Raw genomic sequence first — 12,448 nt, 5'->3', positions numbered from 1 at the left:
GTGGCAGGGCTCAGGGTGTCCTTACGAAGGAACACATTCCTTCTCATTTCAGTATAAAGTTATTTTAAAATGATGGGTTATTAGTGAGCCTAAATTCATAAAGGAAATTATTTTCAAGTGAACAAAAAAGGGCAAAAACCCCCAGAAAACAGATTTATTACTCCTATTTTAGATATAGTGACAGGTTTTTTAGCACATTTCCTTTCTGAGGTGCAAACCCCAGCTTTATTACTCAAAAATTGACTGCTTTCAGATGTGTGTTAAGATGATTTTATGAGCAGATGGCTTTCCAAGAACTGTGATAGCCTGATCCATAAAACACTTCCATGCTTGATTTACTCTTGCTTCATTTATAAACTTAGAGAAAAGCAGACTCTTATGCTCATTGTCAGGTCAGAAAATGAAGAACCAAACTTCACGAGGCAGCAAACATCTCTGCTGGAAGATCTAGCGTATGACAATGATTTCAGTACCTGTCCCAATGCTGTTGCTGTCCTTTTTGTGAGATACTTGCACCTCTTGTAACTCAGGTTGCTGTGTCCTACAAGACGGAGGTATTGTCCTGCTTTATGGACTCTGAAGGAAGAATATCATACTCTTAATAGTGTGGAAGTATCCTCAATGTTAGAAAAAGAAAAAAAGAAAAAAAAAAGATGCTGTTGTTCCTTGACTGAAAGAATTCACTGCATGGGTCACCAGCCACTGGAAGCCACACACACATTCAGGGGTTTGACCTATATTTGGAGGAGAAAAACAAAAATAACTGTTTGAAATGTAAGGATGCTCTCCTCTGCAGTGACAAAGTACCTATCACTACTTTAATAGCAGCAGCAGAAAAAGGTGGGGAAGACAAATGCTGACACACTGCTGACTTCGCAGAAGCATGCCGTATCCATGTTTATTTGCTTTTCCTCCAGACTTTTATTATATTTTAGAATTTATCTATTTCTATTCTGATTGATTTTCCATAGTAGCGAAGTCTGGATTAATTTTGTTGTGTGGGTCATTTGATGTATCAAGAGACAAATTTTGCCTGTTAGACATGGTTCAAAAGAGACAATGCAAGTCTAAACGTCTGAGGTTTGGCAGTTTACAAATCAATTATTTCAGTTAGGTAGCCAACTGCTGCACCAACTGGGAAACAGATTATATCAGATTACTGCACTTTTAATTAGCCGATCGTGACAAGCAAGGTTTGAAGAGGAAAAGAAATCAATCAGGAGCTGCCAAACTTGGTCAGCTGAGCACACAGCACCGTTATTGAATTTTAGATGTTGTTCTGAAGCTGAACTTGATCTCCTGGGCTCCAGCAAGGGGACCTGCCTCACACAAGTGAGCCATCTTAGAGCCAAAGGTTATTCTGGAGCAAATATTTCCAAACATTTGTTATAATTAGCTTCTGACAAGATCTGTTGCAAAGCAGAATCTCGTTAGTGGGAAGGAGGAACAGGGCACATTGCACAAGAGCTGTTCCCACAGTGATATGGTGGAACAACAAATGCCTCCGCATACAAGAAATGTGTGTGGTTGGGGGAAAATATTTGCTTTGTACGTGTGGAGGTCAGCTTTTGTGCATAGAGGAGGACATTTTGGCCAACAAATTTTAGAGACGCTTTCCTCACCTGTTCAAGGGACTGAAGTACTTCAAAACTGAACCACTGTTTGCTTTTCTATCTCATTTGATTTATAACAAGGTAACTCTAGCGACCCAAATTACACAGTCGTATAAAACAAAACTTATGGCATGCTGTCTTAGAACCTAATTCTCTTATGCCTTCACCTCACCTAGTCGTTTGCTCTGTAAGCTACATATACAACAACCTTACATCAAGATGGTCCTGCATTGCGCAGGCAAAGGGGAGTCAAGATTCGCAGCTCAGCTGAATTACAGCTTAAAAAAAAAAAAAAGTAAAAAAATAATTAAACTGAGGACACATGGAAAGTTTCTGCGTCTTTGCAGGAGTACAGAGAGCAATGTGTCAATTGGAAGTTAAATTTTGGGAAGCCTTGTTGACCTAAGAAAGTCTTTCACTGATCAAAAAAACATTGCAATTGACTTGAAATCCATTAATAAAGCATAAAATTATGAAATTAAAAAGTCACAAATCTAGATGGTCATGTTTACATGAAGAAATAGAGAAAGAATACATCTGATTTTCTTTTCACTTTTTGCATTGCTTTCTAATGTAACTTTTTTCAAAAATTATTTTTACATCCTTTGATCATTTGCACATATATGCAGCCTGATTTGAACATGATTTATAGATTTAACCACAGTAATTGTATTTTTACTGAAGCAAAGGCCTCAGTCTTGCAAACACGTGATTTATTTTCCAAGCAAGTGAAATATGCATATCTTCATAAATCAAAGCTTATCAAAATGAAGATTAATTTTACTTCAGTTGCAACGTGGCTGGAGTTTTGGTTTTATTCCCAAGTTCTCATAACTTTGCAGCTGATAGTAAAGGGATGTGGCTGCTGCCGCTGTGTCCCAGTTCTCTGCTCCAAACTGCTGAAGTCCCACGTTACTTCAGATGTGTTTCAGTACCTAATGCCACACTAACCTTATCTGAATTTCTCATTCTTTGGTTTGGCAGCCAACCTGAGGCATAGTATCCATCAACTTTGGGCAGAATGAGTTTCCATTTTTAACTCTGCCCGTTTTTAAGGCTCAGCTTTTTCCTTAAATGCAGGTACCAAAGTATTCTTAAAAGGCCTTTATGCACATTGCAACTAAGATTATCAGGATGTATGTCTGACCTACAAAGGAAGGTAAACATAAAATGCCTTTTGGTTTAAATATGAGATAGGACCTATGCATCTTTGTTAAAATGATCCTCAGATTAACAGTAAATCCTCAATTCTCAGATTAACTCAATTCTATCACCTTTTCTGACTGTGACCAGAACATTAAATTAAGAAGTGCCTATCACTGGTTTTACTGCCAGAGATGTGCACTGGGCACCAGAAAATGAAAAGGATTGCAAGGGTGAAGCCTTAATTTTTGGAGGTTGGAATGAGCTTATTTTCCGTGGGGGATAACAGTCAGCGGTTTGGGAGGCGCAATCGTTAAATCCGTCAGGCAGTCACTATAAATTAATAGAATTTCACCAAAGACCATACTTTGTAACATTTGAGGGCCGGGGCACAAATGTTTTAATTTGGATAAGATGAAATGGAGTTAAAATTTATGTACTGGTGGGGCCGGGGGGCAGCAGGACGGACACACAGACAGAAGGCCACTCGTGATGGAAAAGCATGGGGAGGGCCACGGCTGCAGGTGGACGTTCAATACAGCCAGCTCCCTGCCCTGATCTGTAGCCTGCTGACAAACAACTGCCGCCAAATTACCAGGAAAAAAAAAACACTCTCCCTTAGTTTGCCCTCATTAGTTTTTAATTACACAGTTCTGAAAAGGTGTTGAAGAGGTGCTAATTTGAGCAGTTCCTCTCTGTCGTGGACTCCTGCCACCCCAGGCACTGCAGAGAAGGAGAGCAGCAGCCAGTTATCCCTTTTCTTTCAGTTCTTCCTTATTAAGTACTCCAGCGGGGACTTGCATATTTACTGTTAACTGTTCTTAAACTTTTTGGTGCGTGATATTTTAAGGCGTTAATTCTACATCAGAAAATCCAGAGCCGTCCCCATAGCCTCGGGGTTCAGGCATTGTGTTGCTCCTGCCCAAAGCACCACGATCACATCGCGGTTATGGCTATGGAAGGGTTGAGGTCCAACATCTATGCGTTGAGAATAACCCTCACCTGACAAAGACCCGTTACCTGAGTGTGACTATGGCAGTGGACACATCTGTTGAGCTTTCCTTTGGGCAGCCCTGCAACAAACATCTGGAGCTTTCTCTCAGTCAAAGAAGCAGTTGCTGTAAGGAAGAATAATGCGTATGACCAGCTGTTCAAAATTTTGTGTTATACACTGACCACTTCAGCACACAGAGCACTAAAGCATACTATTCACTTTGTCCTCTATAGCTGGGAGAAGTTTAAAGCTGAAATTTCTGTGTGCACCCTCACTGCTGCTCAATAAGCCCAATTTCTGTAGCAGGATTAAAGTGTTTAAATGGTGCTTTAGCTCTAGCATGTGTTTGTAGGAAAACAGTGGCTTAATTCATATCTTTGTTTCTGGGCTGGATGGTCCCTGGAGAGGTTCTCTCCAAAACAGTTTATAGAGGGCTTTAATTTTCAGGAAGACTTCTCGATTCTGGGGAGTGATAGCACCTGTAACATTCAGCTTGTTTTCCATCTTCCAACACAGCAAAAGAGAAAGCAGCTTGCATGGTTTTAGAGCACAGTACAAGCAACACACGCCCTTAGACCAGGGATTTGTGAGGTCTCACCTATGCAGCATGTGTCGGGTAAAACCCTACACAAAGTATATTGGAGGTGATGTTTGTCTTGGAATAACGTGAGGATTTTCCCTTTGACATAGTACTAATTTCAGTTTATTCTGTGAGTCAGGATGACTTCACAGTGCCTAGCCTCATCCTTTGCTTTGGGAAAGCACTCCCAGAAAAGTGTTCCTATTAGACTTCTCTGTTCCTTTTGTCAGATTCCCACCATGTGAATGTCTCGTTGGATGCTTGAAGGTGTCCACTTGGTGTTTTCAATAAAATCTGTATTAGTTATTCCTGGGCTCATGCTGAGATGTCACTTAGTTTCTCAAGATGCTACATTTTTTCACTTTAGAAAGCCTTAAATTGTTGTTCCAGTTTATTCAAAAAAGTTCTATTCAAACAGATTTTATTCTCTTAAGAGCATACCTGGAAAAATAAACTCTGTTTATTAGAACCTCTGCTAAAATAAAACTGTGTTAGCAAAGGAGAACCCTGACAGCTCTGGGAAAATGTAACCTTGCAGAGGTGGAGGGCAGAACAGGAGAGAAAGATCTGAAAAATTCATTTTTTTTTTAAATGCATTATGGTGATCCAAGGTCAAACCATTTTGATTTGGGTCATTTGTAATAGTAACATCAACAATAATGATACATTTCTTTCACTTTTTACGCTTTGAAATCTGTAGTACTGAAAGACATTCCTCTAAATAAATTTGATGATATTGGATGCCTGCTTCTTATCTAGCTGAAGCATTTCCTTTTCCTGGAACATGCGTTCTTAAATAGGAGAGCAGAATACCAACAAAATTAGGTCAGGTTAATATTTTCAGTAAAGGAATTTTGGTCCAAGAAGGCGGGTAGATTTAGAGAGCCTGTTAGCTGCCCTCTGATATGTCATGCTTGGTCTTAACACTTCAGGATTATGAAAATTGAACTGAATTTCACGTATGAAGACAAGTGTTTGGGGCTCATGGTTCTCAGCTTGGTGTGTGGAGGGGGGGAAATTCAGCCAAGAATAAGACCTTCTGCTCCAGAAGGAAAAACACATGCCATTATTATTAGTAATATAATAATTAGTAATAATTGGTATTTTCTAAAGCTATAGGCAATAGGCGATAATTCTGAACATGGTATGAATTATTGCCTATAACTAATGAGAAACATCCTACAATTTTAGCATTAGGGTTGTTTTATTTTTTATTTTTTATTTTTTTATTTTTTTTTCCTTTAGTGATGGGATATGGGAAATGAAGTTTTGGAGGTTGTTTTGTATCTTGAATATTCCCCAGTACTTCACACCTACACTTTCATGTGTTTTTCTCTAATGCAGAGACAATTTTTCTATTCTTTATTTTCATTTATGTTTCTGAACTACAACTGTCTTGTGTATTCCTCTCTGTCTCCCAGAATCTGGGTCTAGCAGGCAGGGTGCACACCTTCACTCTAGTCCTCATTCGTAGTAAGTTGTGCATATCCTCAGTGAGAATCCTGAGCTTCTTGCCCAGTTTTATTCTGGTACCAAGATGCTGATCTGCTGCTGTGATGTTCTAAAATTGCTTTCTCTCAGCTTGTGCCGTATTCAGTTTTTCTTCACAATGGAACAGTTAGCAACATCAAATAATAGTTTCAGACATGCTTTTACACTAAGAAATCTAATATTCTGAACTAATAATTAGTAATTTTTATGTCCTACATTTGATTTTAACCATATAATATCCCATTTGTAATACTATGACATGGTGTTTTATGTACTTATGCATTTTGTGAATATTTTAAGAATATAAAAAATATTTTTGAGTAGCTAATATTGAAATCAACTTTATTTACATTATTTGATTGCTTTGGGAGATTATATGAGGTGATAAAAACTTCCCAGAAATCTTATCCATGGGTCTAACAGCAAAACTAGTCTTATTCTCAGACTGCGAGAACTGTTCTATATTTAGGTTTCTAGTTAATACGTTAACATTTTTAACATGATTTATGCATGTTCAATTAAGATTAGAAGAAACGGGAAAATATATACTCCTAAGGAAACAACTTTATTACTTCAAAAATTAAAACACTTGATTAAAAGGAGAAGATCTTGAAACCTGACTTCCACTCTTCAAGGCTGCTTCCTTTATCTTGTCTGACTTGTTTAATTTCACTGTGGTCATGATTAAGTGCTGAGCCCAAGTGGACTCAAATATGGACGCAAATGCTAATTATTCACGTGTTACTGGAATGCTCTGAAGTGTTTCAGTATTACGTTATTGACTATATATGTTTTAGCAAGCTTGAGTCTCTTTAAAACAGCATTACTTGTTCTGATCCACATCGTCTTATAAATTATTCCCCTCTGGTTTCTTCTTACTACTTCAGTTAACCTTATTTTTTGGTTCTTTTAATCTATGATTTAAAGTTAATATTCATATGCTGTTACATAATTCTTAGCTGGGGGATTAATTTTGTTGATTTGTAGCTCAATTTCATCCCTTATTTAAGAACATGGGGGTTGTTGTTAATTTAAAAAAAAGAAAAAAAATAGTCTGCCGTTGTATCTTTTGCATGTTCTGTCTCTGCAATAGCTGCCTTCTATGTTGTTTGGCAATGTGATGGCTTAAAAGCAGTGAAACTTCTGGAGGAGCTCTCTCGGAACATGAGTCACTTGCTGCCCGATAGCAAGCGGCGGCAGCTGGGGCGCGGGATGCGTCCTGCTCCCACACACCCGGCAGTGGGGCGCTTGGGCAGCATGTGAGACCAGGCGGCTTTCCATGTCACCTCGCCTGGCTCTGAGCCGGCGGGTGCTGTGGAGAGCAAGAAGGGTTTGGGTGCACATGGGGGAGACCTGGCAAGGCGGGGAAGGCTCAAGGTTATCTGCAGGTGGTATTTTGCCTTGAATAAGGTTTGGCGTGACCTCTGGGCGTGACCTAATTTCACTGTTGATAGCGTTTCTTCTGGTTATTTAGAAGTGGATGAGAAAAGCAGTTATAATGCTGTGGACAGGAAGGGAAAAAATCACAGTCTCAATCAAAAGCCCATTTTGACAAAATGCTATGACTAAAGCAAACTTTGAGGATTAAATTTATGTAATTATGGGAATTAACAATGCAGAACATAGTCATTTCTTTCACTGCTGACTTCATTGTCTGAGTCTTTGTCATATGGTTAAGTCCTTTTTTTTTTTTTTTTTTCCCTAGCAAAGAACTATTCATGGCAAACCAGAGAACAAATTGCTGCTTTCACAAGCTTGAAACTTTCCATCATTATGGGAAGGAAGTTCTTACTAGAAGAACACACAAAATCACTAAATGTACTTATGTGTGAGTGAGATACATAGTACTTTTCATTAGATAAATTAGGACTATATTAGAGGTTAATTTTGGCTGAACCTTTGATGTGTGATAATTTTCAAACTGTTGAAAGCAGCTCTTCAGTCCCAGAGTGCTTATTTCATAGTGTCATTATTTCAAACCTGAATGAATGTCTGTCATCATGATTTCCCAAATCACCACTGTTTTTTGAGCTGTTCACTCCCAGAGAACTAAGCACATTGGTCATTGCCTAAAAATAATAACCAACTATATCTTAAACATGTCATAGAAAAACTATGCTATATATAACTATACAAAACTTATATATACTATATAACTATATATGTAACTTATACTAAACTATACTATTAGGAGTTATATGAAAAACGTTTTTCATTACATTTTCTTCTGTTTTCTTTTGTTGGTGTAGAGGTAAAGTACAACTGGAAGGGCATAATATACTGCAAAGCTTTAATCTTTCTAAAGCTTTCCAAACATCCATGAACAGAACAATTCCAGAATAAATTTGGTAACTTCACAAGGAAACTAGTTGTTGTTCACGTTTGTCAGTTCAGAGCAGCTCCTAGTTCCTTAGCATGTGATTGTGCCATTCATCTTTATTAACAGTGGAGCTGGTACCAGAATCAACAGGAAATTTTTAAAACCAATGTTAGGTTTTGTTTTTTCCCAGTTGGTGTTCCTCAAGGTGCAAGCAAGCTTCTTTTGAACTGTAGGTGTTTGATCACAACGTATCTTAGTCTAAGAAAACTTTTATTAGATAAAAGTTCTCAAAACTTGTCTTTGTTCCAAGAAATTAAATAAACAAACAAACAAACAAAAACACCTGTTGGTGACAGTTAGGGTTCTTCTCTGGTATTTCTGAGCCTGTATCATTTTTGTACTACAGGAATAGAAATTAAAAGCAACTTTTTTCTGAACAGTGGAAAAGTGAATGTGAGGCAGCTTCAGTAGCCAGCCTTATTTTGCACATTGTGTATTAATGTGAGAGGTGGCGTACTTTTGAGTACAAAAATATTTTGTACAGTGATCAGCTGCATTTTATCTTGTTGGTCAAAAAGCAACTCAGTGACATGAGCACAGAATGCAAACTCCTAGTATGTGGCAAACAGACATTGTTTTAAAAAAATTACACTTTATCCCTCAAAACTGAAGCAAACAAACAGGCTCCAAAACATAGGAGGGACCAAATAGTAATGCAAAAAGATAGTGTATTGCTGACTACCTGCATTATTTTTGACTTGGGCATGCTATAATATTCTTCCACACTGTTTTGCTTTTAAACTGTAGCAGAATAATTTTGGTAGTCATTGCCTGTGTCTCTGTTCTTGGCCTGTTCTCTTATTTTCTAGCCAAAGCTGTCATTTCACATAAAAGTCCAGTCATTTACCTTTTTGCATTTGTGAGTATTGTGAGTGAACTCCCTGTAAAATCTTTATCAACTACAAAGTGAGTTTTTTTTTTTTTTAAATAGCGCACTTCAATCCAGGCTTTGAATTTAAGTTACTATGAAGTTGCCAATGACAACTTGAACTTGTAATTTTTCCTGAAAAGGTTGTTTTGTAGTAGAGGTGATACAGGACTAAAAGTACTCCTGGTCCCATTCATTACTATGTGCTGACTTTCCTGTCTTCTTTATGTAAGTCTGTTTATGCTACTAATTTATTAATTTTTACAGCTATCTCGAGAATCTGTGTAGCAACCTTGATGCTTAGATTTGACCTAGTCTGATGCGACCTTGTGCATTAGTCAGTTTTGCAATTGCTTTCTTTATGTTTGTTCATTCTTAGCTTGGGAAGTAGTGGGACCACTTAGATACCTTCAGACCTTTTCTTACCTCATTTACCTCATCATGGCTTCGACACGTCAGGCCTGAGTGGAGATTCCAGTCTGCTAATGGTTTCCGTGCCAGACTTCTTGTATGGAGACTGGCCTTCAGGAACCCTTCTTCCTTCTATGTCTTCCTTCTGAATTTCAAATTCCTCTGCTGCACTTTTCACCATATTAGTGACCTGGTAAATGGGAGGTAGCAGGGATTGCTCATTTTATTTTGTCACTTTGTTTTGAATGCTTTTTTGGTGGTAATGATAGAATCACAGAATCACCGAACGGTTCGGGTTAGAAAGGGCCTTAAAGACCACCTAGTTCCAGCCCCCCTGCCATGGGCAGGGACACCTCCCACCAGACCAGATTGCTCAAAGTCCTATCCAGCCTGGCCTTGGGTACTACCAGGGATGGGACATCCATAAGTTCTCTGGGCAACCTGTGCCAGTGTCTCACCACCCTCAGAGTAAAGAATTTCCTCCTTATATCTAGTCTAAACCTACCCTTTTTTAGTTTAAAGCCATTACTACTTGTGTAATCAAATAGTTCACAGCAAACTTACGTTGCTGTATGATCCCATTGTCTCAGTCCTTTAACAGTACTCTTGCGTAAGTGGTTTCAAGGCCCAATACGCACCTCAAGGGGAAAGGACATTGTCCTAATATGTTTATATAACATCTAAGACAGTGGAGCATGATACAGAGTGGAGTCTACCTTAAGCAATGGATAAAAGTAAAAGAAAACCATGCTTTTGTACCTGTGTCATTGAATTCATTTCTGATAGACATGTGGCGGTGAGGAATATGCCAGTCCCAGCACCGCCGGTTATGAGGAGCATGTGTGTGATGCGACCCTGTTACAAAGCAGGAATTCAGCTTCCCAAGCAAGAGCTGAAAGTCGTAAGCATGGTGGGTTTACCAAATTAAGAAAAGAGAGTAAGACATCAGCTCTATAATCCCATTCATAGCAATGGTATTACACGTTCATGAATTTAGGGTTTTTCCTCTTCAAAGGACCACTGAAATGTACTAGCACATTATATTCAAAGTTCAGCCTTGATTTTTGATCCTGATCAAAGGGATACACTTCAAGTATTTTGACATCTAATCCTTTTTCCTCACTTTGATCGTTTCAAACTGAGGTACAAGTAACCACTTCCACTGCCTGTGTTAGCCAAGACTGAAAAGCATCTTATCTGCAGATAATGGATGCTGCTGCTTGGAACTTCATCCCCTTGATATTTGAGTGTAAAAGATGTCTCTCTTCTTTTGCCTGGGGTTTTTAACACTGTTGCACAGTATCATGGGAAAAAGGGGAAAAATCCAATCTACAAAGTACTTTTTAAAAGAAAAATCTATTAAATAATAATTTGGGGCCATCAGATATGAAACCTTCATAGGGTATGTGTGAATTCTGTGCAATACAGTGTCAATGAGGCCTTAGAGAGTAATAAAAGATTAAAACAAACAGGCGCTTTATTGTTGTAATATAAAATTTCTCATGAGATGCAATCATTAGGCAGATCATTACAGACTTTTTTTTTTTCCTTCTTGTATCGTAAAACAGAGCTGGCATTTACTGGGGCTGATATCTTGCACAATAAACTATCAGAAAGATTTATGGTGGCAGCAGAAGCCACATAAAAGTTCTGTGGTGTTGAGTGCTATGGGATGGGCTCCAGCAGCCAGCAGCCAGAGGGCTCGCCAGAGTTCCCTCCAGTGCCAGTGATGGGGCAAGGGGGTCCTAACCAGTCTGCTGTAGTCATCTTCTGCTTTTGTCACCAGGTTGCTTTGAGAAGATAGTAAATTCTTGCAGCTGTGCCACTAGGTTGGCCTTGAAGCTGTAGCAGTACAACTGTGACCCAAAATACTTGTCTAATATATCACTTGGTAAATTTAAGAAGAAAAAATGCTGGGGAAAGTCATTTCCTGGTTTTATGTTTCCTCTTTTTTAATGTGCTTTTAAAAATCAAAAGAGATCATTTGTATTCAGTTCTGTAAAGGAAGGATTGTGTGTAGGGTTAAGTAGCTGAAAATAGCACCATTTTGCATCCATAAAATATCACCAGTTTCTTAAGACTTTTTTTTTTTTTTTAATTTTAATGCTGTCTTGCTTTAGATGTCTTTGCCTTCCTCAGACGATATTGTTAAGCATCTTTTAAGAGGGACCCATATCATTTTTTTTTCAAGAGTATGTAGGGAAATGCAGGGAAGATAATACCAAAAGTGAGGAATCCTGCTGTCCAGATCTTAACCACAGTGCTAAGCAACTGGATTCCATCTCCAGTCTTTCCATGTCCTTTTAGCTGATTGCTTTCCTCCTGTGCAACTTTCCTTTTTCCACCACCTTTTTCCTACTCCTTGCCATTATTTTGTCCTGCTTTTCCCTGCTGAGGTCCTGTACTTCCTCCCAGGCGTCTTCTTTCTGGACTTTGACCCCATCTCTCCTAATGTGGTGGCTCCATGAGTGGTGAATAGGGCAACTGTTTGGGAGCAGGAGGGGAGTGTGGACAGGCCCCAGTTCCCATCTCCGGGCTCCACCAGATGTGACAGGGAGGAGAAGGATGTCCTCAGGCCTTGGAAGCACCAGGATGGGCCTCTGTTGGAGCAGAGGGAGAAGCTAAGGAGAACTCGCTGTTACTTGCTTACAGCCTTGCTAATGAGTGATGCTTCACCCGCTGTGAGTGACAACATGGGAGACGAACCACTCTCACGTCAGTTGAATGGCACTCGGCAGAGCTGGGATGGCTGCTCGGTGTCTGGGGCCTTTTCACAGTTTACATCTCGCGTTTGTTTCTGGTCTGGTCCACAGTGGGAGCTGAAAAATCTCGCAGCGGCTTCATGAAGCAAATAAGTCCACGCCTAATGCACGTAAGGCCGTCAAGAACTTTGTGGGACTTGTGCTGCTTTGTGTGTTTTATGGACAGCAGGGCTGAAAAGGAAACAAGTGCCAGCAGGTAATTTTGT

At 39.2% G+C, this 12,448-nt stretch overlaps 1 protein-coding gene across 1 annotated transcript in view; it reads left to right on the top strand.

Moving 5' to 3' along the window:
* The window catches only part of LOC308198147 (uncharacterized protein), a 390,404-nt gene that overhangs the window by 52,003 nt on the left and 325,953 nt on the right, over positions 1 to 12,448 (top strand). The window contains exon 2 of the mRNA XM_080599976.1: positions 12,294 to 12,438. The gene's annotated coding sequence lies outside the window, so the exon portion shown is untranslated. The remainder of the gene's footprint in view (positions 1 to 12,293; positions 12,439 to 12,448) is intronic.

This window comes from Anser brachyrhynchus (genome assembly GCF_964034855.1).
Source record: "Anser brachyrhynchus genome assembly, chromosome: 7".
In the NCBI taxonomy this organism is placed as follows: Eukaryota; Metazoa; Chordata; class Aves; order Anseriformes; family Anatidae; genus Anser; species Anser brachyrhynchus.
Note: the sequence above shows the minus strand (reverse complement) of the source record. Positions and strands in the feature narration are given on the sequence as shown.